Raw genomic sequence first — 21,751 nt, 5'->3', positions numbered from 1 at the left:
AGCTCACATGTGGGAGGAATTTTTTTTACTGGTTGGGCAGGGCAGTGATGTACATGAGCTCAACTCATATTCTATTGGCCAGATTCAGTTATGTGGCCACACCGATGCTAGAAACTGAAGTTTATCTTCGTGCCTGGGAAGGACAACAGCTGTGAGCACCCACAGTTCCTGTCACACCTATCCCTCCTGAGTGCAATAGCTATATGTAGGTGGTCACGATTCCCATAGTCTCTCCCTCTGCAATTTCTTTCACATCCTTCCCATATCACTCGCTTATTTGCCACTGCCCTAGTTCAGGTCTGGAATGTTTTTTGTTTTTTGTTTTTTTAGGAGAGACAACCCTTGGTTGACTTCACAGATTGCAAGAAACTTGTCAGCATATAATCCTTTTTTTTTTTTTTTTTTTTTACACCTTCAGCACCCAGTCTTCCTAGGTGGTCTCTCATCCAAGTACTAACCAGCCCTGACCCTGCTTAGCTTCTGAGATCAGACGGGATCGGGCTCGTTCAGGGCGGCGTGGCCGTAGACAAGAAACGGGTAGTTTTTATCCATCTCTTCTATCCCTAGACCTAGCACATGGTAAATGATTGACATTGTTTAAATGAATAAATGAATAACTAGATACCTGGAGGATTCCATACACACTTGTTTTCTCATTGAGCTGGAATCTTTCCTTCCACTGAACTTTCAAACCTATACTCTTTCTAGGTAACTTATCACTCCTTATTTAGCATTAGCTATATAGTATGCATTTGATATTGCCTTTATTACACTGCACAATTCACATGGAAGAGAATTACCATTAGCATCATAATGTCTAGCACGTGCTAGATGCTCAATGAATGTATGACAAATAAATAAATGGATAGTTGAATGAACCTGAGTTCTTTCTTGGTGATTCTAACATGCTCTGAGCCTCATATTACTTCCTTCAGGTGGAAAGGGAGAGTGGGGATATTAATCTTAGAATGAGAAATGTCTTTCTCTCTTAAAAAGAGCTTGAAAGGCTTTAAATCAAGAGCCAAGAAGATTCAAGGTTAAGTAACGGCTTAAATCCTTGAGCAGTGTAGCTCTTCCTGCTCTTTTATGCATAGGCAGGAATTAAGAGCCTAATACCAGGATGAATAACTTTGGACTTAGTTGTAATATGAAGAGACATAAAAAAAAAAAAAGAAGTGGACTCTGAATAGGAAATTATTAGTGTTATATCAGGTATCACGCCGACTGTGTTCAATTGAGTGGAAGTGACCAGCCCTGAATCATTTTTCCTATCCATACAATGGGTATCGCTTCATTAATCAAAGCTTAGCATTAGTGTAAAGAGAGTGGGTGTGATCGTGAGGCCTCATTATGTGGCCGATTCAGACATGCAATGCTAAGAACCAATTCCTTGTAACCACAGGTTTCTTAAAAATAAATTGCAAATGGGCGAGCATCTCTCCTTGCACATAGCATTTGGAGTAGGAGCACTTCGTGGGATAGACTGGCTGTGGCAGAGACAGTGGAGCCCCAATATCTCATATGCTTCTCTCTGTATTTCCCACCTCCTTTGAAGTTGGATCACTGTGTGGTGTCGGTTCCTCCAGAAGCAGACACTAAGATAAAGATCAACGGCCAGTAGTATCTTGAGATGAGTGGAAGGACGGAAAGGCAAGAGTGTGGCAGTGAGCTGGCTCTTTCACTGTGGTCAACTGGAGCTAAATGCTCCTGAAGAACTTTGGAAACCAGTGCAGAAGGGACCTTAGAATTACCCTGCTGGAGTAGTAAGAAAGCTGGGAGTTTATCTCTTAGAAGTCTTCTAAGTTTAGCTCTTAGAAGTCTGCTCTCCTGGCAGAGTAGAAGTTGGCACAGCAAGCAGTGCTGAGGTCATGGACGTGAATGCCCGTGAGACGGGAGCAGCGCACAGCTGTGCCAAGTCCTGCCCAGTTGACCATAAGAGAGTGATACGGACACTGTCAGCCTAAGATGTGCTTTCATCGCCTTTTCTCTTCCATGACCGTGGTGATGACTCAGCCACTTGTTTCAGATGGAGCAACTGTGCGATGATGAATTTACTCGCCTGGATACCTGAGTGACTGTATGGAACCCTTCTCTCCCTGGTCCCTTGGAATGTGTTCTGAATTTGTAATGAGTGAGAATGCTAGTCGTTCTTCTCTTGTGACAACTAGCATTCATTATCTTGCTGAATATTCTAGACATTATAGATTTAGTCCTCAAATCATCCATATTCAGCCATCATTAAGTTTCTACTCAGTGTTGGACATAAAACCGAGGGCTTTCATATTTGTCGACTATTTTAATCCTTACGACAACTTCTTCACATGAGTATCAATCCATTTTTAAAGATGAGGAAACCGAGCCTTGAAAATATTAGTTAAGTTACCCATGTCACACAGCTAGTACACGGAGGGCTCAGGCATTATATATAAGATCATAAAGGTAACCAGATGGAGCTGCAATGAGAGGCCAATTTGATTTACTCTATGTCTCAGCTAGGCCATGAAAGCGAGCCCCTTCCTGAACACAAGAGTCTCCGTGATCGAGGCACAGCCTTCCAGGCTCTTCTGGTTCAGAGAAGTCCCTGCCTCTGGGATCCATATCTGGAGAAGAGTCCATATGGATTTCAACTCAGCGTATGAGACATGACCATCACAACAAACAACATGTAGTTTATTCACACACTGAGAGCTTTCTTTCTAGTCTTCCTCTTCTTCCTCTTCCTTTCTTACATTTTGAAATCTACCAAAACTGGCCAGCACCAATTCTGGAAGACTAATATAAAAGGCACTTTCTATACATTATGGTGTTTACATAGTAGGTTAAATCAATTAGTGAATATTTCAATGATTAAAGACAATATATTTTATTCTAGTGCTTCTCGAACTTGAAATGCATGAGAACCCCTTGGAGAGATTGTTAGAGCGAAGCCCTCTGAGCCCACATCTACAGATCCTAATTTAGTAAACCTCTGATGGGCACTGAGAATTTGCATTTCCAACAAACTCCCAGGATCAAGATGCTGATGTTGCTGGCCCAGGGGCCTACTTTGAGTAGGTGATGTATCAATATAATATATATACAATGGTTCCTTTTATCGTAATTCTTGAACTTGACTAAAGCATATAGATTCACCTTCACTCTGCTCTTCTTTGCGGTTTATATAAGTTTGATCTTTGTAACATTATCAATCACTTAGAATCTTCTCATTTATTTTTCATCTACACAACAAACATTTATGGACCGCTGACTCCTTGCCAGGTGCTGTTAGGTGCTGGGATTTTAAATATAGTTAAAATACTGTCATCATCCTCAAGAAGCTAGTGGTCAAGTAGATGGATGGGCACGAAGGATATATATAGATCAGAGGACAGTGGCAAGAGTGTAGCCTGACAATAGTTTGAGTATCATGGCAGAGAGAGAGCTACTTAGAGAAGGTGTAAGAAGTTCTAGTGTTTGACTCCCTGCTCCTTTTTTTGCCTTCTTCTCCTCTTACTCTCTGTCTTCATCTTCATAATTGATTTGAAGTATTTTGCATATTCCCACATGGGGATGGGGCGGGGGGAGCTCTCAAATCCCTCAGGCTCCCAAATAAATTCAAAGCATCCACATTCATAAGCAAGTGCACCATGCCCATCTTCTACTTAGAATATTAGCTGGCATCCAGTGCAATGTGCAAATCATTGTAAAAATAAATACATTATGGAGAGGCCCTCCAGGCACAAACGTTTCTCCTACTGGCCTAGGAACTCTGAGATGTTTCCCAAGTCCATAGGAGAAGATAAGTAGAGAAGGAGTGTCCTTTAAAAGCGTTTGAAGAGTCCAGGAGTCTGGGGCATTTGCTGCCTCCAATGGCCGAACTACCTGGGTTCTGTCATTTGTCTAGGAATGTGAACTCATTCAACCTATGAAAAGAAAAGTAGTTGAATAAAAAAGAGGGTTAATTTTATATACTTGATAGGTATTTCTTGTTCTCATCTGCAATTAATTCTGGCCATTTTGGCTCCAGCTACAAGTCTTAAGTTTGTAGTCATAGCCTGCATTTTTCACCAGCTGGCTTAATGAAATGGTCCCCTTACTTCTGATTAGAATGTGCAGATCAGGACGATAAATCACTCAGGCAGGCATCAGTTAGAAAGAGCCCAGTGCTATAACTCTCTCCCAACCTTCTTCTCCACCAAGTCTGAAGAAAAGTCTCAAGTCAACTATTATTTTTTCTTTTTTCTTTTTAGCACATCATTGCTTGATAGGCAGAGTGTTAGGAAGTAGAGCTCCAAGGGAAATGATTTTCTTTAAAAACGATAGGGCAAGAAGAGTGGGTGAAATGACTCTTTTTCATGAGAAACTGCTGTATTTATAACTCTTTCTAGCATTTTTGGAAAGTAGAGGCGTTTGCCTTCTGACACACCTGGAATTTGGGAATTTGGGATGCATGCCAGGTAAACAAACACACTCTCATTTTTTCATTTGCTAATGTAGTTCTAAAACTTGTCAGGCAACCAAATCACCTCCTAAAGAAAGCTAAGAGCTTCTTCATTGCCCAGAGTTGATGACTCTTTGCCTTGTTCTGTCTCTGGACTTTGGAAGTATCTTTGTGGTTGAATCCTCTTAAAATGACTTGGCTGCTTAGTGGCTTGTTTGCTTTAGTGAGCTATGGAATTTCTGTAAGAAATTGACTGGGCTTAGTCAATCCTAATAATGTGTTTACATATAACTGATGCTCAGTAAGCATTTAGTAAATGAAATGCAATGGATGGATAGATAGATGGATGGATGGATGGATGGACAAATGAATGAATGGATGGCTGGCTGGATGGATTAGTGGAGAGGTGAACGAGTGGGTAGATGAGTGAGTGGATGGGTGAGTGAGTGAAGGAATGGATGGATGGATGGGTGGATAGACGATTAAATGGATGGAAGAGTGAGTGGGTAGTGGGTGGATGGAAACACGTATAGACAGAAAAGTGAGTGATAGGGCAGACAGATGGAAAAATCAATGAATGGAATGCTGGTATAATGGATGGATAATAAAATAAGAGATTAATGAGTGAGCGATCCTAGAATTTTCAACTTATTACTTCTGGACTCTTCATCTCCACAGACTTTCTCATTAGGGTGAAAAAAAAAGCCACTACATACATAATTTTGTGATAGAAAGTAGAGAGCCTCGGTAATTAAATTAAAAGAGATAGTTTACAACCACTTTTAGAACTTAGAGAAATGGTCTGGAACCCTGTCTCCTTTTGAACCATAAGCCCACAGATAGTCTTTAACCAAATTTAAATTTAGCAAACATTGGGGTTCAGAGCTACACAAAGAAAACAAAGTGAAAACTACATCTCCTCTCTGTCTCCGCGTCTGTCTCTCTCTGTCTCTCTCTGTCTCCCTCTCTGTCTCAGCCTCTTTTCCCACTAGAATCACCTATTTACAACTCCACTCTGCTCATAAGTTTCCCTGTTCCCCTGTTATCTACTCTTCAGTGGCTCTCCAACACCCGTAAAACAAAGCCAGCAGCTGACGTGAGTTCTGAGGCTGCTCCTGGTCTGGTCCCCTCCCTCATGCCAGCTCTGTCTCCCTTCCAAACTCATACGGCACCAGCTGCCCCAGACCACCTGCCCCTCTACTCAAGACAAACCGATCAGGAGTCAAGACCACACTCTCCATATCCCAGGTGTGTCACACACAGCCTATTTCTTGGTCTACAGATGACAGTCATACCCACATCAATAAACGTTAGCTCATTTTAAGCCTGGAGTACCCTGTCCTCTGTCTTCTTTGGGGAAGTCCCATCTTGTGTGATGTGATATTTTCTTTATGTCTCTAGGCTCTTATTGAGGGTATGGCCATGCATCTACCCTAAATGTTCCCTTATCACACTGTCACATAATTATGTCCCCATGTGATTCTCTCAGCTCTCAACAAATAATGATGAGCTAATGTTTAGTGAGATCTTAGTCTGTGCCGGTCTCTATTTTAAATGCTTAAGTTCATTACCTCATTTTCTATGCACAACAGTCCTGTGGTGCACATATGTTATCATCCCCGTTTTTCAGAGGAGGAAAAGGAGGGTCAGAGAGGACATGGAGCTGTTGCGACTCCCCCGAGAGCAGATACCTGCTTTTGCTTTGTAGTGTTCGGCACCTGTTTGGTGTTCAATACATACTGAGTACACAGATGTCAACGAATTTGATCTCCATCATTTGATCCTGAGCTGAGACCGATAAAGGGGCCACCATCTTTTCATGTTATTTTCTGTATGATAATCAACTGACCTCTTCAAATTCCCATTTTTGAAATTCCTCAGATTTTCCACTTACAAGTCATTTCCCCAGGACTTTTGCAATATGTTTAAGCTGAAAATATGACATTGTTTTCTCATACGGCAAACTAGGATTTCTTATAAGGCGGAATTTTACGATCAAGTGATGACATCTGTCCCTTAAAAGGTCTTCATCAGGTGAGATCTTTTTATTTTATTTATTTTACGCCTACAGCACCTGGTCTTCCTATGTGGTCTCCCATCCAAGCACTAACCAGGCCCGACCCTGCTTAGCTTCTGAGATCAGACTGGATAGGGCACATTCGGGGTGGCCTGGCCGAAGACAAGGTGAGACCTTTTTAAACCCGTTTCCCATTTAGAAAAAAAAAATGTACACTTTGTTGCCAGCATTAATTTAATTTTACATAAACACAGGTCTTTGAGGCTGAAGGAAACCTGACTGGTTTTCAATTTGATAATAAAATATAAAAGCAATTCTTGGAGTTATTTCTAAACAGAACTCGTCTCTAATCCTGATGTGACAGAAATGTATCCATAAATCGGATTCATCAAATGAATCTTGGGCTAACAACTGCTCAAGAATGATGTTAACATCGCGCGTAGGAACGCTACGATTTCTAGGATTTTACATTTTCCGCGATCGAGAACTACCGTATTTGGTAAGTGGAAATACCGCTACTAAAAACAGAATGCTATAAATAGAATGTTGTTTGTTTCCAAAGACTATCGATATACTAGAGCGATGCGAAAATAATCGTAAAAGCGAGATATTTCGTGACAAACTTTGGGGGTTAAGGTCAGGGCTGTGATCCGCTGCTGATCTCGGGGTAAACGCTGCAGCCGCAAACACTGCCAGTGAACGGACGTCCTGGAGGCAAACAGGAAATAGGTTAAAAGAGAAACCGAGCACCGGGGGGGTATTTGTATCACTCACTCCACCGTGCATTTCACTTATTCCGCGCACTATCATCATAGCATTTGGAGAGTGGACCTGTGTCTGAATTTTGCATCCCCAGGAGAATACGGGCGTGGAGAGAGGCTCAGTGAATTCTTGACAAATGACCGAAAAGACTCTGCTGTCACTTAACTGCTCAAAACTCCAGTTTCATCTGCAAAACGGGTACAACGGGAGCAGTGACAGGCGACTCTGGGGAAACGTGTGGGAGCATGAACGTGAGAATTGTGTGCGGCAGGACTGGCGTGTGGGTAGAAAGCCTCGTGGGAGCCGTGGTGAGAGAATGAGCTGGAATAAACCGGGTTCGAAGTCAGAGGCACTAACTCGATTTGAGGTCTTAACCTTGAACTCAATCCCTTTAAATTTCAGTATCCTTATTTGTAAAATGTGGATAATAATAGAACTTGCTCTACATTTAGCAAATAAAGTCACAGGACCACCAATTCATTTTTAATTTCAGATAAACAATGAATACATTTTAATACAGTTATGCCCCGTGCAATATTCAGGACCTACTTACACTAAAAAAAAAGTGTTGTTTATCTGAAATTCAAATTTACCTGGTGCCCTGCATTTTCTATGAATTAGGCGAAATAATACACATAGTAACATGCTGGCATGTGATATATTCTCAGTAATGTTCACCATTATTTCATACTGTATGTGTGATAAATAGCGACTCCCAGGCTCTCTTCCCCTTTTAAAACAATCTGCATTCCTCCCATCCCCCTGCCACCTCCGGCCCATTCTCTGCCTCTTAATATACACTGAGATGTCAGAAGGGGTCTCGGATGTAAAAAGGGAGCAAACAGCTGCCTTAGAAAGAAGTTGCTGTCAGTCGAATGAATGCTGAGCTAATAGGCCTATTAATAATGAGCTTTATTATAGGAGGCCACTTACGTTAATAATTCTCTGTATTTGGTATTTGATGCTGTGACATTTATACTGAGCTGAATGGTGGCTGTGTGTGTGTGTGTGTGTGTGTGTGTGTGTGTGTGTTTAAAGCCATTTAGCTCACTTTTACTCCGAATACAGCTGCAAAATTGGGAAGCAAAATGTGTTTTATTTAAACACACACACACACACACACACACACACACACGCGCGCGCGCGCGCGTGCGTCTCATCTGATTCTGCTTTCCTGGATGTCTCTCAGCTTGGGTCCTTCAGAGACACTGCAGAGCGGATGAAAAAAAAATGGGAGGAGAAGACGGGGAGGAGGTTTGGTCTGTTCTTACCTTTTCACCTTGGGATTGTCAATCCAGTCTCCACCCCTGCCCTTGCAGCCCTGAGAAACTTCGGGGAGGTTCAATCTGATTTGCATACTGCGAATTCTCACAACAGTAGCAGGAATTGTGACAGGGCCTAATTAGCATTTCCACCCCCTCTCTTTGCCTCTTTTATATTTGACGACAGTGCCTGAGCAGTAGGGGAAGTTTAACTAAACCCAGATTAAAAAGTCATGCTCTGGCTCTGGAAGTCAGAGAAATCAGCATTAGCAGCGGGTGTTTACTTGACAAGGAAGAGGTTTAGGCAGAGGGAATGTTTATTTATATGGCGGGGACTCCGTAGCGAACTGCGGGGCAGACACTTGTATTTAAACGCACCCACCGCAAGAATCTAGAGAGCAAACTGAATTTTCTCAAGTGCCCCTCAATCCAGTGTGCCAGAGGTGGGACCAACCTCTGTGTCCCACTGCAAATCTAGTGCCTTGAAATTTTCTCGGATGGGTTAAACAGCTTTTTCTAAAACACATGGGTAGAAACTGAAAAAGGGCAGGTTCAACCTGCACCAGGGCTGTGTCCATTATGAGCTATTGTCCTGCAATCTAAGTGTCACATTAGAGACTCAGTTATTCTGAAAGTGCTTAATCCAGGTGGGGCCAAAAGCGTCCTCCATCTCCTTGTGACTCAGGGTGGTCTCAGGCCAGGGGCAGGGGTGCCCATGACCTAGTAGCTTGTTAGAAATGCAGAATCCTGAGCTGAATTACAAACTGCATTTTAACTGAATCCCTAGGTAATTCATCTCCATTAAAATTTGAGAAGCCCAGCTTTAGAGCTTTCTTGGACAGACAACTGGCTTTTCCTCCAATGTGTCATATGACATGCAACTCCTCTTTCTCATAGAGCAATCCGTCCACTTGCTAAGCACATCACATCTTAATACGACCAATACTCAGGAACCCATCCTCACTTCCGAGCCCCAGGACAGACACAGTACCCTTGTGCAAGCCCACAGAGCTTTTCCTCCAGTGGGTGTCACCCAGGTTCCCTGCCCACCTCCATCCTTGCTTACAGTAGAACAGCTAGACAACTGGTAAATTCTCAGGCCACCAGTGAATAGACTATATGACTACACACACACACACACACACACACACACACGTATTACATATATATATATATAAATATACATACATACATATATTTTACATATTCAAACCAGACTGCTCATAAAAGATCAAGCTAGATGAATTTTCTTAATAAGTGGTTAAAATATCTTAAGAGTTTTCAGCGCTAGTTTGCTGCTCAAGGGTTTTCAATAAGATGCTCTGATGATGGAAGAACCACTTTTATCAAATATTAAACTACTGTAAATTTACTGTAATTGAATAATTTGCCTCTTAGCCTTGGTTCACTAAGACTGAAGCGAGGTTTTCATCCCTAAGTGATCGCTCCACAGTCTGTTTCAATATATGTCATGTCAAGCAAGACTCATCTACGGCACCATTTGAGATACAGTAATTTCAAAGCCAAGGGACCCTGTAAATGGTCTGGATGATTGACCATAAAGTATGTACATATTTAGTTATATTAAATTGTGATTAGGGTTTCGACTTCCACATTTAAGCTCTGAGTGGTTCGCCCGGCTTTTATGACTTTATGGAAGTGCTAATGTGAATTCCACAGGCTTTTTATAGGAATCGAAGCAAAGGCGGCCCTTTTGGTCTAGTTCGTATAAATATTAAGGAGATGGAGTAACAACAACGAAAAAGGCCCAGACTTCAGTTGGCAGGAGATCAAATCAATACCCACGTCTATAAATTACGTCTTGAGAGATGCCACAGAAAATAAAAATGTCTCGAGCTTTGAAAGAGAACAGTGGATTTATTTCCAGCTCTTATGGTTTAGTAATTCCGGCAAAAGACTTTCTAAGCCTCAGTTGACTCATCTGTGAAATGAACATCGTGTTACATTGAACAGACCATTGAGAGGGAAAGTGAAAATGTCTGTGAAAGGACTTGGTAACACACCAAACTGTTCCTTAAAGCATTGTCCTTGGACCAGGTGCATTGGAATCGTCTCCGAGGTTTGCAACAATTCAGATTCCTAGCTGTCACATCTGCTGCTAAATCAGTATTTCTGAAGATAGAACTCATTTTTTTTAAAGAATATTAGGTAATTTACATACATATTAAGGCACAGAGAATGCATCTGGAAATACATGCTTATTTTTAGTGTGTCAGAGTAGTGAAGAAAGGCAATTTTACTTTTTTCCTTCGATTGTCTGTGTACAGGGTAAGATCCAGTCGTTAGAGTGAGTATCTGCACAGGCATGACATGTGAAAAGTGAAGAATCTCATAACCACTTTATATGGTCTCAGCAGAAGAAATGGGCCCAATAATAGAACGGCAGGAGGTCTGGGGCTTAAACCATCACTCAGTGCACCGGGATGGTCTTCTTTCCTTTTTCAATTCTAATTCTGCTCACCCTTCTAAACCCAGTTAAGATCATCTCCGTTCTAAAAGTGGTCAGACTCCTGACCTGAGAGATGGGACTGTTATCTCTTGATGTGCTGCTCACAGGAGATGACAGCAATGACGAGTGTGGTGGGAAGAATTACAATACGGACCCCCAGGATTCCTGCCCCCTGGTTACAAATCCTACAATCCTCTCCTTTTGAGTGTGGATATGACCGGTGAATATGATGTAATTAGGTTACATTATATAGGACGGAAGACAGAGATTCTACTGATGGTTGACATCTTGATTTTTACTTGCTGAGTGTCTCAGAAGAGGACTCAGCTAAGCTGTGTCCAGATGCCTCACACACAGAAACTGTGAACTAATAGATGTGTGTTGTTTTAAGCCACTAAGTTAGTGGTACTTTGTTACGCAGCAGTAGATAACTAATACAACAAGTGGGGTGGATACTGAAAATATGGAGAGGAGATGGTAGAGATTCCTGGGTTCCTAGTCATGAAAGCCTTTTGTGGAAAATCTGTAGGCTCCACCTTGGGGTGATGGGAGTAGTAGATAAGACACCAACCTAGCTCAGACATGACCAATCATGACAAGACAGTCAGAAATTATAGAGCTTTACATGAGTAAAACCGTTCAGGAACATTTGTTCAACCAACCATATTATACCGTGAGATTTATGATTGCATTTGGGCTTGTAAGAATTCCACTGGCAGCCAACCATGTCGATGTACCTTAAATTCTATCCTTCACACAAAAGGCAACTTCAACTTGCATTTCAGTAGACTTTAGAGTGTAAATCAGTATTTTTCATCCATCAGCTACTGGATGAAATAGTCTGGCTCCAGGATGAGTGTTGCCCGGATGTCCACCGAGTGCACAGCTTTTGTGGTTTGTCATAAGATTGCTTCCTCCCAACCACGTAACCCCCTTTCATCCAAAGAGCTCTCGGTGGTTTATTTATAAATATAATCACCTGTATTTTAAAGATGAGGAAACTGGGACGTAGAGATGTGAACACTGTGAATTAATAACAGGTACCTCAAAATGAAAGCCACTTACTGTCTCTTTTCAGTTACCACTGTGTGTGTGAGGAACCATACACACACACACACACACACACACACACACACACACACACGCATGCACATACATTTCGTTCAATTTTGCAGAAGTAACTTCCAAACTCTTGTTTACCATGCCAGCTTTTCCCAGTACAGTATTTCTATCTTACTGCATCTAGCCAGAAACGTTCACAGTGATTTAACTCCAAGTAAAATTCAGATGTGCATTTCTATCTATGTGGGCCCAAGCACAAACACTGAGACTGCCTATGGGGCGCACTGGCAATCGGGCCCTATATCATTTCACGTTAGAGACAAAATGTTAAAAGATAATCATTACTCCTCTGTAAATACTGACATTGTGGAGTTGCTAGAAAGCAGTGATTTGCTTTGTTAAAAGCTGCCTGGCATGTTAGCTGGTGTTCTTCAGTGGGACCATGAATATCAGAAAAGACAACCATCTCTGCCTTGGCTCCGCCAAGCCTTTGCTGTGGTCTGAGTTCATTCAGTCATGCTTTCATCCATGGAGATTTGAAGAGTCTGCGTGATTCTTACCAGCCCAAGCCAAACCAGAAATATCATCTGAGGGCTGCGTGCAGACTGAATCCACCGTGGCGGGGCCCACCCCATGAAACTTAAAAGGACTGAATCTCTGCTTCCCAACCCTCTGGCCTTTGCTGAATGATCAATATTGTTGTTGTTGTTGTTTTTTAACCCAGTAATAACCATCTCATTCTTCTACGAAGCTGAGGAAGACCACTGAATCCACTTTAGAAGTTGAATTGCACGAAAGAAAATAGTTTCTGACACTAATTTAGCATGCCCGCTCTTACCTGGGTAGTGTCTGGCTAATAGCAGGTGCTCAGTAAATGGCTGTTGCAATAAATTGAAAAAGTTCTAAGTATTGTTGAATTTCTGTTCCTTGGCCCATCCCACTCCATCTACCATAATTCCTAACGTTATTCTCTCCTGCCTACTTTAACAGTTTCCCAACTTCTCTTCCATCGTCAACGTGTGCTCCTACTAAAGCTCGAATAATAATTTTTAACGCATAAATCTAACCATCATCTCTCTCTGTTGATAACATATTATCACCATACAGCCTCTCCCTCCACCAAGAACTACAAGGCCGAGTTTGAGCTCCTGGACATGCAGGTAAGGCCCCGACCTGACCCCGGCTGCTTTCTTTTCCAGACATATCACAACCTGATAGCATCATGTCCTTAATCGTCCCGGGACGGCCCACAGTCACATGCACAGTGTCATCTCTCCTCACCTCTCTGCCTTTGCTGCTGTCGCTGACCTTACCTGGCGGTTTATTTCCTACTCTTGGCATCCCCCGACTTCCCTCCCTGCCAGACGCTCTCTCTTCAACTGGAAACCTCATATTAGCCTTCAGGAATCAGCTTAGAACTCTTTGCTTCTAGGAAACCATGTTTATCACCCCTTTTCTTCCCCAAATCTAAGGCACGTTTCATGTTTCTTTGTACCTAACTTCATAACCGCACTTGTATCCTATCTTGCAATTATCCATATCCTTCTCTGCCCTCCCTCATTGGATTATGAGACTTGGTGAGCAGGGACCAAATCATATCCATTTGGGTATGCTCCTGGTCCAGCATTAGGATTTATGTGCAGTAGACGCTCAATAAAATGTATCGAGAAAATGGATGGATGCCAGGGATAACTTATTCGTGGATGAGTGGATACTGCCTGAGCTTCCTTTGCTTAAAAGGGTTAATTGCCTCTTACCTGCAGTTCTGAGTGAATTTGGCTCTCTCGTGTCAAACTCCATTTCCACTCACCTCACCCCTGTTCTAATGACATACAACTGGACAAATCGGGCAAAGCAGCCATGGCACAATTTCTGCGGATGAATAATTCAGCAGGTGCCTCTTGGCTAAAAGTTGAGATGAAAGCCTGGCTCCAGGCAAAGAAAGAGGGGAAGAAAGACTTGTAAGTACATAAGACTTTAGAGAAATGCCCCAATGCCGAGCCCTAAACAGGAATCCTGCAACTGAAAATGAGGAGATCACAGCCCGGCACACTCTGCAGGTCTCCTCCTGGACTGGGGAGCGGGTACAGGCATCCAGAAGAGACAAGCTGCTCTCAAAGCTAGAGTACGCCCTCCTCCCAACACACTCAGCGTAGGCAAGATGTGGCCGAGGGCCAAGGCTGCCCATTCGCCTATAAATTTGCAGCCACTGCAAAGTGTGTCTCACCTGGTTAAAGGCGGGTCTGGGTGATCCAATTTCTGTTCTTTGGTCCATCCTGCTGAGACATGACTTTCAGGTCCTAGTACTTTACCTACTTTTTTTTTGAAGGAGAGTGAGACTGAACCAAACTGGGCTGGACCAGCTGCCTGCACATTGCGTCCTCATGTCCCTGGGAAGCCGGCCGGGGCAGAATCTCAGGCCACTGAGTCCGGTGGGCTTCCCTCCCTCGCTTTGGGTAATGCAAAGACTTGTTGGGATTCCAGGACCAAGAACAAGGTGATATGGGCATTCCTTACTGAATCCACGTTAAACTAGGTGAAACTTCTTCGACAACTTAAAGTGGGATGAACAGGAGAAAGTGGAAGCAGAGAAGAAAAAATGTAGGCTCATTGAACTGTACCAAGAACGGCATTGACTAGTGGGAGCCTGGGCGAGTTCGGGCAGGTGGGAAAGAGGATGGAGAGTTCAGAGTCGGGAGTCCTGGTTCTAGACCTGGTCTCGGCCTTGGCCTTTTCCTGCTGTGAGCATCAGCACCTCAGCTGTGGAGGGGAGGTGTCGTCTGCGATGCTGTCGGATGCCTGAAAGTTCTAACTGGTCGTGAACCCATCTGCTGGCTTTTGGAGGACATTGGTGGCTCAAAAACGAAAACAACAGGACAACGCTCTCTGTGAGTAAGGCGCGTGTTTGCAGATGTGCCCAGAGGCACACGAACGGCTTCAAGGGTGGCGTGCCCTCCCGTCAGTTACTCCACATGTGTGCGATCTCATACGGACCTCGCGAAGAGTCTGTCTGAATCGAAAAAAAAAATGACTCTTCGCGGTGAAACTCAAGACATCACAGTTGGTGGAAAGGAGCTTGTTCAAAGGAATGAATGGAGGCAGAGTCCCAAGAAGTAGCCTCTGCAATCAAGGCTCTCTCACTGGGTGCTCTCAGGACCTACGGTGGCGGATGGCAGACGAGGGCATAGAACTGGGCAGAAGGAGAGACTGAGCTTAAAAGCGTTTACAGTAAAAACTCAGATGACTTATAGAGAATTCGGAAGTGAGGGTGACCTCCTCAAGTTGCCCAAGTCAGGGCATGGGAGAGGCCATTTGTACCCCATGCACTGATCAGTTAGTTATTGATTGGGGTGGCCCTCAAAAGGAAGCAATCCTCCACGAAAGAAACCACGAATGGCTCTCTGCTGACCCGCTTTGTAGACACTGGGGGACTAAGTTCTTCAGTTCAACAGGGTCTCCTGGGTAGCACAGTGGAGTGAGCTCCATACAAGGCGCCATCTCTGCCAGCAGCGGCCCACAGCAAGCAGGTGGCCACACACACGCAGACGAGTTTCCACAATTTAAATTACGTATCAGTCACAGGGGAGTTTGTTACACATGCGTCTCCCTAACCTCAGTTTACATTGATCAAACAAAATCCAAGAGTGCAAACAACACTCGTATTTTTTATAGCTTTCCAGGTGGTTGAGAAGCGAGCCTTGGAAAGAAGCAACAGTATTTGCGGAACGATGGAGAGAGTTGGAGATACGGCATCAGATCTTGAGTTCCAGAAACGACTCCTCCACTTCTGAATTCAAGGAGACTTTCAGGGATTGTAGCTCTCCACACCTTACTCGCTTTGTCTAGAGGAAAGGAGTACAGTGGCCCAGAATGATTGTGGAAAGTAAGTAATATAATTCCATTAAAGAATCGTATGGAACGCTGCACAAATATTAGATATTTCCCCCTAGTTCAGTGGCTCTCAAACATGAGTCTGAGAAACAATGCCAGTCTATGGTGAAGTTTTCCCCAGTCCCTCCCCCTCCTCCTCCCCAAAAAGGTAAATTTTATTAGGGAGTTTTACAAAAAGACAAAATCATCAATCTGAAGGACTTTCTTTTCACTCATCACACAGGAGTTGCTCATTTAACGGTGACAGCCACTACTTAAACAGAAAACGTTTTCGGTGGGGAGGTCTTCTTTAAGAACCATTCCACCCCAGTTTGTCTTCTGTGATTCAATGATCGTCTTTAAATTAAAGCAAAAAGTTTCTTGTTTTTATAACTCTTACCCTCTTTATCCCGAAGCATGAGAGCGAATGTGTTAGCAAAGGTCCCAGCTGGTTCATCATGGCTGCTCCTCTCGCCACTTCCAAGTTTCCCTCTAATCGAACACTCACCGTCCCTCTGCAGACATGTGATCAATGACAGCGATCACAATCCACATAAATAAAGTCCCCCACTAGCAGTTGCCCGCTCTCTTGAAACCAGACAGAATGACATCATGATTGACATCAGGACCCGATGCAATCAATGATCAGCTGTCTCCCACCCAAGCTCTGGCCAGTCAGTAGAGCCCAGGGCCCAACTGCCTTGGCTGCTGTGACTAATGAATGATCTTTCCTCTATATATCTACTCCCTGGAGGCCATCAGAGAGCCAGGGCTTTGAGCCCTAGCTCACCTGTGTCTTCGGGCTTGGCACGATTTCCTCAGCTAATAAACCTTAATTTCTCTGCTGCAAGTCCTTACCGGTGTCTCGTGTGACTTAATGCGCACTGTCAAGTGAGCCTCCTTGAGTTCGGTGACAATCTCACCCTCTTTACCTTCTCTTCATTCTCCAGTGATGACTTTTTTTCCTCTTTTTCTCTCCTTTTCTCACCACATCTAATTATTCATCAACTTAAAAGAATAATAATAAAACAATAAAAAGGAGGCACATCCATTTATGGGTGCAGGGAATGTAAATAAAACTTAAGACTGAGGTTTTATTGTAAATGGTGTCGATTTGTCAAATTAAATAGTTCGAGTAAGCATATGAATCCCCTGCAAGGGTCCATCACTATGCTCACACGGCCCGGAAATGATCTTCACCCTGAGCTATGTACAGTCCGATGAGGACACTCGGCGATGTGGGGCTGAGCCGCGTGGAAGCGTGGAGAACACCCCCTGACCTCTGCTCATGGACCAGACCTCGTCTCTGTGCTGCTTGTCATCTCCCTTGGGGTCGAGAGTAGAGAATTTAAATAGTTCGCTGGTCGGCAGTCGAGCCAGGTAAGGAGAAGAGAAGTTTAAATTCACAATCACTGACAGCGGTAGTAAGCTGGAGATCTGAAGCAGCGGATGCAGTCTTGGTGGTACGCTGCGGCCCCCGCTCAGGGGATGAGTTCCCACTTGCAGCTTGCCCCCGACAGCCCCGACACAGGTGGTCGAGGCTGCGTCTGGAGGAGCAGGTGCGTCGGGGAAAGGACTCGAGCGCGGCCGGCTCAGGCTGGTCTTGCTGTTTTAAAAGAGCAAATGAATTACCCAAAGTCACAGAATCTTGGAGTGTCTCACAGATCTCAGATAATTCTGTTACCTGTCCAAACACTGTACGCCTGACACTTCAAAAGGCCAAAATGCCCAGACTCAGAACGTCAGAGTTTGGAGGAAGGGAAAGTTTATTGACCGAGAAGGTGCTGACAGAGAAGACGGGAGGCCCAAACCTCACATGCATTTTAAGAAAGTGCAGAGTTCAAGCTTCTTCTGTGTCAAAGGAAGGAAAATGGGAGGGGCTGTTTCTGTAAAATCTCAAGCCCCAAGCAGAATTCCTCTGCAGAGCAGCATGTCTGTGTGCAAGACGGAGCAGGACCCGTTCGCCTGCAGGGCCCGGGAACGGTGCAGGCTTGGACAGGATGGAGCCTCGAAGCCCGGGCACTCTGCGCTGCTCGGCTTCCACTCCATGGCTACTCGTTCTCTCTCGCTGTCGAAGTTGGGGTGTTGATGAACACAGAGGTTCTTTTGGATTACAAAATCTAGAGGTTAATTGCACATTATGGAGAGGAAGCTACAACCTCTCTTTTCATATTCTGCCCTCGGTCTAGAAAGCCCCATGCACCATACTTTCCACTCTGTTTATTCAAGTCCCCGGGAAGAAATGCCTGAGCTCAACAAGTTATTTCCTCCTGTCAACTTGTTTGGCTGCATAAGGACCAGTCTGCTCTGTGCTCCCAGCCTGTGAGCTACAGGGGGGCTGGGGAAATTTTCCTAATGCAAATGTGTGCCCTCGTGTGTGCGCAAGCCAGCTAGGGGTGGGGGTTGTGGAGGGGCAGAGGACTACAAGATACAGATTAAGTGTCTGCAGAATAAATAAATGGAAAAACAAGTTAGCGAATGAATTAAGGCATTAACGCAAGAATGAATGAGGTCCCATGCTAGAAGATGCTTGTTCAGAAAATAGGTAAATAAATAAAACTCAGAACTAGCCTTAGAACTACTGAGAAAGTAGTGCTAAACTAAACCTTTAGGCATTTTGAATCTAAAACAGACGCCAGGCCATGGAATTATATGGTGATAACTCACCTTTGGAAGAAATTTAATGTTCACGTGAGCTAATAAAGCTGATTGCTTTTAGATGGACTTTTAATGGAGGAGCCCAAAGAGATAAAATAGTCTTGCCTGTTTATTCTTAGGAAAAGTCAAAAATTAAAATATAATTTTCGCTGATACGTTGCTAAGACCGAATCGACTGGAAGTAGGCATGTAGGGGTTTGCTCTCTAATTTGGTGGAGGCAGCCGGATGGGGCTAGTTACACACTGAAGAGCGAAGCCTGCAAATCTTATTAGCCACACAGCGACACAGCCATGTAGCTGGTTGGCCGGAAGACTTTCTTTAAATGCCTCGCTCCAAAACTGAGTCTCCATCCAACCTAAACAGGGGATCCCAGGTGCCTCTTTTCGTTTCTACGGAAGCCACATCCACAGGGTGTTAATGGGTACCCTCCGCCATCTTGTTCCCCAAAGTAGGAAAAGAATACTAGAGTCCCCATTTCCAAAGCATCGCCTTTCTCTTTCCAGTATGCCACTGGAAAGAAAAATTACGGCTCAACAAGACGTGCATATCTCTGGAAGTAAGGTGGGTGAACAGTCTATGTTTAGTTCGCAAGGACAGCTTGGGATAAAGACTTGAACGTTAGCTCGAGACACCTGTAAGGGAATTCAAAGCTCGCTCAAAGGCAGGCTTCTTTAAGATCGGATCTGAGCAAAGGGTCTTGTTGTGCAATACTGAAGAATTAAACCGCCGCCCTCTAGGAAGGGGTGACCTTCCCAGTAATGTTGTTCTTGGATCTCAGCCACCCAGCACTGTCCCTTCCGCCTTCCAGTGCTCAGTGGACACACACACCACACAGCGCACTTCACACTGCATCAGGCGATCCGTCTCCACGTGCAGCTGCCTAAGAAGAGTGTGAAGTCCAGGGGAGCGAGAGGAAATCTGGCTTGGTCATCTCAGAACCCTCGAGGTCTAACCCACAGTCTGATAGAAGTGGGTTCTTGAGAGGTTGGCTGGACCAGTAGATGGGTGGATGGATGAGGAGATGAAATGATTCATTCGTTTTTTTATTCTTTAGAAAAAAAGGCAGATTATCAGAATGAAATGAAATACTGTGAATAATGCTCCTAAATAAATGTCACATATTTAAAAATAAATGAGAGAGAGAGAAAGAGGGAAGGAGAGAGAGAGAGGGAGAGAGAGAGAGAGGCTGTTTCTGGCTGTTTTTGTACCTCGTTGCAAGGTGATGTGATATTTGGAGCTGCTGTAGCCACCTTGAGAGCATGAGGGGACATCTGTCTACATGTTGTGATTGGTATAGCAGAAAGGTGGGGGCAACCAGTGTCTCTGAGGACCTTGATGAACAGCTGAATCAGCTCTGGAATTGTCTTCATCAAGAATTCTTGTTAAATGAGAAAATTCTTGTTACGAGAGGAAAATAACTCCCTGATATATCAGCTTCTGTTATCCCGAGCTCTCTCCCTCTTTCACACTTATTCCTCCATGGAACCCCTTCTTCCCCTGCCGCTGAGTTAGCACTCCAGGGGGTCAGTCACCTGCGAAGCTGAGCTGCAGCATGGACAGGACAGTGCCCAAACCAGGGATGAACCGGGCTGCAGGACAAACCAGGGAGGGACAGCCATGCCGCGGGGGCGGGCAGCATCGTGCAGTGACCGCCAGCGTCGCGGCCATGGTCTTGTCCAGCAGGGCTGCCCTGGGGCAACTCCAGATGTGGACACCATTGATTTTCCTGTGACACTTGACGATATCCTCTGACTGTCCCTGACTTCCAAGAGATCTGACGCCGCTGACGTCCAGGCTCAACTCTTGGTATTCATTGGTCGTCTCATTTAGGATGACTCCCCTTCTCTGATTTTGCTTGTCCTAAGGACAACGTGGGCAAATCAAGGTGACCAGTCAGCGACACTGTGGGAACAGGACAGGTGGGGGGGGGCGGGAAAGGGGGGAATGCCGGCGTCCTCCCCCGGCCTTGCTTTCGCCATCTTTGAAACGGAGAAGAAAAGGATATCGAGTTTGGTCAGCCTTAAAATCAGTTTAACTTTGAAACTCCACTCGCTATTTTACTAGCTTTAAAATAAGAAGACCGGCACTATCTGCTTCATAGGATCTCCCTGGGAAGTAAATTAGATACATGGAGAGAAAAAAAAATACTTTATGAACCTGACTTAAAAATGTTAATGACAAAACAAATAAGCAAGCACAAAAGGGAGACCTTTTATCATCTGTCTAACCTTGGAGGCTAGGTTGTCTTATTTTTCAGAAGGGGACCAACTTAGGAAGACTTTAATGAACCTAGCTGCTAACTAGAAAAATCTTATAACGGGTATTGTATTTGTCTAGCAGTTTACTTCCTGTGACTTCTATGTAATTGAAACGAGGTAAGTCCAAAATCACTGTTTAAGTATAAGGAGCTATTACTATTTCAGAATATAACAATGCTAAAGAATGGCAGATGACAGATTTACCTCATCGATGTCCAGAAAATGGAAGAAAAATGATATCAGTAAGTACGTATGTACGCGTGTTTTAAAGTTCAAAAAAACTCCAGTATCTGCAAAATGGGATGTGCATTTAGCCAATGTTTCTCTTTGTTCCTTCTAGTTTTAAAACCTGTTTGGGACCAGTGCACTGGCTTCCCCTGGGTCTCCGTGTTAAAACAGCAGGAGGAGATGACAATACGGTCAGTAGGAGAGAGAGTGTGGTTGAGTCTGGCCTCGGAATCGTGAAGGAGTGACCAAGGCCGCGGACGACGACACCGCAGTGCCGGGCACGGAGCTAACACTCCGTTTGCGCCTGCCGTTATCATTATTAAACTAAAGGGGATATAGAGTTGGATTATGGTGGACGAGCCTGCCCAGGACAAGCAAACCGCTTTACAGGTAGAAGGGTAAACGTTTCTATAAACTGCTGGGTATTTTCATTGTTTCGACTGCTCTGCATGTAGGAAAAAAAAAATATGAGTCCAAGCGGAAGTTGGAAATCGAGATTTTCCTCCTTACAGAGATTCCTAAGCAGCTTTTCACAGTAAGACAAGGTCCCTCGACCTAACCCGTTGTCTTTGGAGAGAAAGAGAGAGAGAGAAATTCCAAGATCATCGTTGAAGAGAAGAAAATAAATAAAACCCTTGCTAAATGTTAGTTATTAGAAGTGATCAAATTTCCACTATTAGATAATGTAATTATTCCCAACACTATATTTAATTGTCAGGTGTGCAAATAAACTGACATTTTTA

At 44.0% G+C, this 21,751-nt stretch overlaps 2 pseudogenes; both read right to left on the bottom strand.

Annotated features, from left to right (window-relative positions):
* Positions 1 to 409: 409 nt before the first annotated feature.
* LOC118600922 lies at positions 410 to 528 on the bottom strand (annotated as a pseudogene).
* Positions 529 to 6,482: 5,954 nt separating this feature from the next.
* LOC118600610 lies at positions 6,483 to 6,601 on the bottom strand (annotated as a pseudogene).
* Positions 6,602 to 21,751: the final 15,150 nt, after the last annotated feature.

The sequence above is a fragment of the Rousettus aegyptiacus genome, unplaced genomic scaffold (genome assembly GCF_014176215.1).
Source record: "Rousettus aegyptiacus isolate mRouAeg1 unplaced genomic scaffold, mRouAeg1.p scaffold_m13_p_3, whole genome shotgun sequence".
NCBI classification, from domain to species: domain Eukaryota; kingdom Metazoa; phylum Chordata; class Mammalia; order Chiroptera; family Pteropodidae; genus Rousettus; species Rousettus aegyptiacus.
This window is presented reverse-complemented; position numbering and strand designations above follow the sequence as displayed.